Here is a 6506-nt window from a genome sequence, read left to right as displayed (position 1 = left end):
TTTGCTGTGACATATATTATGTTATTTTATGGCTGGTTATGACACATTAGAGCAGGCCTGGGCAATTATTTTCCATGGAGGGACACATTAGAATATATTTTTGCCATCGCGGGACAGAATCGTATTACAGGATTACACATCATGTGTATGACTGTGTTGACAGATATATCTGCTGTAAATCATGTCCAGATATGCTACTTATTTTACCTTTTTAACTTCATCAGGCTAGGCCCCTTTTTTCTCCACTTCCTGTCTGAATGACGTGCCCAAAGTAAACTGCCTGTTACTCAGGCCCTGAAGCCAGGATATGCATATAATTGGTACCATTGGAAAGAAAACATTTTGAAGTTTAGAAATGTTAAAATAATGTAGGAGCGTATAACACAATAGATATGGTAGGAGAAGATCCAAAGAAAAACCAACCAGAATTTTTTTGAGAGAGAGACCATGCCCTTTCCTATGGCCAGTATAAGGGCATACTCAATTATACCTCCCAGGATGCAATGCCTATGGCTTCCACTGGGTGTCAGCAGTCTATGTTCAAGGCCTGAAGTGTTTTAAACTTGAATAATGAATAAGAAATAACAGTTTTAGTACAAGGACCCGGCTTGGAAATCCGTGTTAGCGCAAGCCAAGAAGACAAGACGCACCTGCTGTTTTCTATTAAACATACTTCTTTCCGTAAGAAATATTATAGTTTGATTACATTTTAGGGAGTGAATAGAAACATATTTTGACTTGGTGAAACAAGGTTTAGGGGTAGATTTTCGGACTCCTTTCTTTGCATGTTGAACGAGTGAATTACTCAAATCGATGGCGCCAACTAAACAGAATTTTAGGGATATAAAGAAGGATTTGTATCGAACAAAACGACACTACATGTTATAGCTGGGACCCTTTGGATGACAAATCAGAGGAACATTTTCAAAAAGTAAGTGAATATTTAATGACTATTTGTTCGGTTCTTTACCTGGATCTCTACTGATCTAACGCGACCATCGATCCCAGGCATGGTCTTAGTGATACGTCCCACCGGCCAGGAGGCTCGAGGCAGCTGAGGGTCCACCACCATTACTACTTGGCCAGTTTCCAGGCTGGCCATTTCCCTCCGCCATTTCCCTCTGTGCTGTAGGCTTGGTAGGTAATCCCGAATGAATCGGGCCCAGAAATGGTCAGCCAAGATCTGGCTGTGTCGCCACCGGCGTCTGCCAACGAGGTTGGTATCAGCATACATGGCTTGAGGAAGTGACGCATCCCGGCGTCCCATCAAGAGCATATTCGGTGTAACCGGCTCGGGGTCAGCGATATCTGCAGAGAGATATCCCAAGGGTTTGGAGTTCAATATCCCTTCCACCTCTATCAGGACGGTCCGCAAGACAGTTTCAGTGACATTTTGGTCCCCCAGGACGACACGTAAGGCCGTCTTTACAGATTTGATCTCTCGCTCCCATGTTCCTCCAAAATGAGGAGCTCCTGGAGGGTTAAATTTGAATAAGATTTGTTGGTCCATCAGCTGATCCTGAAGGCTGGGTTCCATGGCTTGGAAGGCTTCCTCCAACCTGGCTTCTCCTGCCTTGAAGTTTGTGCCTCTGTCAGCCAGGATCTCGTAGGGTTTCCCCCGTCGGGAGATAAACCGCCGTAGGGCCATGAGGAAGGCTTCAGTATCCAAACTCTCCAGTAGGTCCAGGTGGACACACCTAGTCGTCAAACACTTGAATAGAATGCCCCAGCGCTTTTCCACTCGACGACCTAGCTTGATCGTCAAGGGGCCAAAGCAATCTACTCCGGTTGACCAGAAGGGTGGTTTGAGAAGGCGCAAGCGAGCAGGGGGTAAATCTGCCATTTTGGGCACAGTGGCTCCAGCCCGCCATCTCTGACATTCTACGCAGGCGTATTGGTGCTTACGAATGGCTCCTCGTCCTCCAAGTATCCAGTACTTCCGCCTCATCTCCCCATAGACCCTCTCTGGCCCTGGGTGGAGAAGCTTTTCATCATAACTCTTGATGAGGAGCCTGGTAAGAGGGTGTCTGGAGTCAAGGATAATTGGGTGGATAGCGTCGGGGTCCAAAACTTCTGCTCGGCGCAGCCTCCCTCCGACTCTGATCACTCCAAGGATTTGATCATATTCTGGGGCGAGAGAGAGAAGACGGCTCTCCTTAGCAACTTCCCTACCAGCTTTCAGAGCTTTTAGCTCCTCAGGGAAGCTAACTGCTTGTGCATGCTGGAGGAGTAATGTCTCTGCCGCGAGGGAGGTGGGTATAGAAGCCACCCCATCTGAGGTCTGGTTTATGGCGGCGATCAGATCTGGCAGTGTTTGGGATTGTGCTAGGTCAGGGAGAGCTGTTGTTGGTTCCGTAGAGATGCTGTAACATTGGGCGGACTTCCTTAACTCATGAGTTTCAATTGGTTGCGGAGGAGCCGCACGCCTGGGGGCTTTCGGCCACTCGTTCTCTGGTTGGGACAAGAATGGTGGTCCCAAGCTCCAGCGTTGGGGTTGAGCCAGTTCCTTAAGGGTTTTACCGCGAGTAACGTCATCAGCAGGATTGTTTATGCTATCAACATACCTCCAGTCCTGGACTTCTGTCAGGTCTTGGATTTCCGCAACGCTGGAGCTCGGGACCACCATCCTTAGGTCGCTGGTTCAAATCCGGCTCGAAGGACCATTGAAAGATTAGTGGAATCTATGTGGGTAGCTGGACAGGTAGGATGACTGACAGTGAAGGTGAACAGGTGGTCACGTGTCAGGTGACAGAAGAATGGATGAGACTGAGGCAGGAATTCCTTTAACCATAAAGTGGTATATTTACTGAGTAGTCTGTGCTGCATAACAAAGGAAACAAAATAACACGTATCCAATCAAATTCATAATCACAAAGATCAAATCATAACAATCATTCATTATTAACATAATTAGGGAATTCATGAATCCAGTTAATTAAGAAGTCAATAGTAATCACCTGTGAGTCATTTAGGCTCTTAACTATTTCACATAAATCATGAAATAAATACAAACAGTGAATGGTCATTCAATCTATAATCTCCTTTAGTTGATATCAAAGTCGATCAGTTAGCAAACAATGACATTTCTCATTTCATCCTTTCAATTGGTCTTCATGTGTACATGGAATTAATTTAATTACATATTAAACATATCGATTTCATAATTGGCCTATGAGGATCCGTATGATCATTTACAATTCACATTACACAATATGTTTGAAGCGTGCACTCCTAGCCGTGCTCCGCGATAACAACTATAAACAATAACTGATAGCCCACTCTCCCACTCGCAACAGATAGTTCAGATGAAAGGTAACAGAGTCGGTGGACTTACGTGGATTCATGGACGCACAGAACTTCTGGAGCAGACGGAGTTAAGGAAGAGAAAGCAGCGAGATCAGGCGATGCCGTTTTCCTCCTTTTATGTGGATGAGATCTGTCGGTCATTGCCACCTGACCTAATTAAAGCGCTCTGGCCCAGCTGAGTAAGTGGCCATGAATTAAAGGATTATTCCACCAACTCCATGGGCCTTTTCTACACTATTTGTGAATTTATGAAACCTGTGCAAGTGGAAACATATTTTGATGTGGGGTGCCGTCCTCAAACAATCGCACGGCATGTTTTCGCTGTAATAGCAGCTGTAAATCGGACAGTGCAGTTAGATTGACAAGGATTTAACCTTTCAACCGGTATAAGACACTTGTATGTACCTGACTGTTTAATAATCATAATTTTTATGATTATTTATTTGAATTGCGCGCCCTCCAGTTTCACCGGAATTTGTCCCGCTCGCTGGACACCCATGCACAGAAATAAACCACATCCATGCTCTCCTTTTGGTAGGTATTTTCATTATTAAACATGCAATAAACTACTAGGGAAAAGTACACTGTGCATTCAGCACCACGGACAGAACTCTTGTTTACGGGTATGCACAAAAACACAATAAAGAGAAAGAGCTCAACATTACATTTAAACTACTCAATCAGTGTGAGGAGTAAAGTCTCTGATGGGCCTTGACTAGAGCAGTGAAGTCAGGTATAGTTTCTGACGTCGCTATGCGCAGGATTGCTGAGAGTTGAGAGTCAGTAAGAGATTATCTGTGCCTTGACTTGTTATATTTCATCACTGAAAATGTCTGTTCACATACATAGGTTGACCCAAACAGTAAAAACATCTTCTGAGCATGACTCCTAATCTTTGGAAAGTTTTGTTCATCGAGAGATGCATAGAACCTCGTAAGTAACATTGTTTTGAATAGTTCTTCAATTACTGCATCAGACTGAAGATTGATAAGCTCAAGTTTCAGGTCAGTGGGAGCGTTATCTACATTGAAGTTGAAAGGAGAGGAAACCAACGTCATGTCATTTTCCAACACTTTGAAATCCTCAAAATGACAAGAAAACTCACTGTTCAAAGCATGAAGCAGCGATGTATACTCCTCCCGCTGGTCATCTGATAGGGATCAGACTAGTAGTGTCGGAAGGTGGGTGAGATTGTTGGCTTCTACTTGGTGAGTCAGAAGGAGTAATTTTACCTTGAAGGCTTTGACAAGGCTGTACATCTCATGTGCAAAAAGGCACTTCCCTTGTAGTTTGGAATTCAGTTAATTCATGAGTGTTACGACTTCCACCGAGGTGTTCGGCGGTCGGAGTCACCGGTCTTCTAGCCATCGTCGATCCACTTTCATTTTCCATTTGTTTGTCTTGTTTTCTTACACACCTGGTTTCCATTTCCATCATTAATTGTTGTGTATTTAACCCTGTGTTCCCGCCATGTCCTGTGTGGAATTGTTTGTTTGTAAGTGCTTGTACGCTATGTTACTGGTGCGCGTCGGGTTTTGTACCCATGTAGGTTATTTTTGTATTGCAGTGGGTTTTGTAATTAAACTGCTCCGGCTATTACCTATCTCTGCTCTCCTGCGTCTGACTTCACTGCCACCAGTTCCGCAACCTTTACGATGAGGGCCATGATGTCCACGGTGAAGGCAAACTCAGCCAACCATTCTTTATCTTGTAGTTGAGGGAAGTCCATATATTTTCCCTTTCATTTGCAAAAACTCAGCAACCTCAGTCAATGAAACATTATTTGATGAATTCGCCCTCAGCGAATGGTTTGCTATGTTTAGCAATTTTGTGGGACAGTACATAGCTAGCTCTTGCAATTGTCATTTACTGAATACAGTTTTGTAAAAAGTCTTTACTGCTTTTGCAACTGAGAAAGCAACTCTTTCGATGCACTTACCCTCTGCTCAGAAGACAAATTCCTATATCTTTCAAGACAGCGATGCTCTCTTTGCACACTTGGCACACAGCTTTCCTTGATAGGTCAATTAAGAAATGTTTCGATGTCAACTCTTGCTGCAACACCGTACATTCATTGTCTACTTTACTTTCCTTGTCTTTGAAATCTTTGAAAAACAAAGTTTTGCGCAATTACTAGCTAGCTACTATTTGTAACTGTGACGTGTGAGTCAGCCTGTCAGTCATTGTCTGTCCTCGTGCAGTTGTTATTTATATGTGGCTTCAAAATAAATGTCCCACAAGCGGTGGGAGTTAAATCAATACACAAAGGTGAATATTCATTGGGCTTTTAATTTGAATAACAAATACGTTTTTCAGAACTTCACTATCGCAAATTCTTTATGTGATCTGAGCAAGATGCTGCGGGCCATATTGAATCAGATCGCACGCCGCATACAGCCCCCGTGCCGACCTTTGCCCAGGCCTGCAGTAGAGTGTCAAAATCTACATTTTTTCAAATATTTTTTCCCCATTCATGAAGTTTCCTTTTGTTTGAAATTGTGTTTCTTAAATCCTTTGTTTTAATGAATTCTTTACCGTCATATTTTTTTCATCATATTCTAAATAAATTACTTTACTTTATGAACATACTGTAATGATCTTCTTTGTCTGATGAACAGGAAGGATCGGACCAAAACGCAGCGGTGTAAGTGTTCATGCTTTATTGAAAACTGAACACTAAATACAAAATAACAAAGTGAATAAACGAAAATCGAAACAGTCCTGTAAGGTGCAACAACACAAAACAGAAAACAACTACCCACAAAACCCATGAGGGCAAGAGCTACCTAAGTATGGTTCTCAATCAGAGACAACTATAGACAGCTGCCTCTGATTGAGAACCACACCCGGCCAAACACACAGAAATAGAAACCTAGAACACAAAAACATAGAATGCCCACCCCAACTCACGCCCTGACCAAACCAAAATAGAGAAATAAAAAGGATCTCTAAGGTCAGGGCGTCACATAAACTTTATGACACTGCCATTAAGCATTATGACCATCCTGTGACACTCATCACTAAACCCACTGATATTGGATGCTACTTTCTTTTTTTTTCATTGGCAAGATTAGCACATTTATGCATGACATGCCAGCAACTAACACTGACACTACACATCCAAGTACATCTGACCAAATTATGAAAGACAAGCATTGTAATTTTGAATTCCGTAAAGTAAGTGTGGAAGAGGTGAAACA

General features: G+C 43.1%; 1 long non-coding RNA gene across 1 annotated transcript; it reads right to left on the bottom strand.

The window, feature by feature from the left end:
* Positions 1 to 2778: 2778 nt before the first annotated feature.
* Positions 2779 to 3539, bottom strand: LOC129816738 (uncharacterized). Its single transcript, XR_008753602.1, has 2 exons — positions 3335 to 3539; positions 2779 to 2820 (listed from the first exon to the last, which is right to left on the bottom strand). It is a non-coding gene; the product is annotated as an uncharacterized LOC129816738 (long non-coding RNA).
* Positions 3540 to 6506: the final 2967 nt, after the last annotated feature.

Source organism: Salvelinus fontinalis, chromosome 19, assembly GCF_029448725.1.
Source record: "Salvelinus fontinalis isolate EN_2023a chromosome 19, ASM2944872v1, whole genome shotgun sequence".
Taxonomy (NCBI): domain Eukaryota; kingdom Metazoa; phylum Chordata; class Actinopteri; order Salmoniformes; family Salmonidae; genus Salvelinus; species Salvelinus fontinalis.
This window is presented reverse-complemented; position numbering and strand designations above follow the sequence as displayed.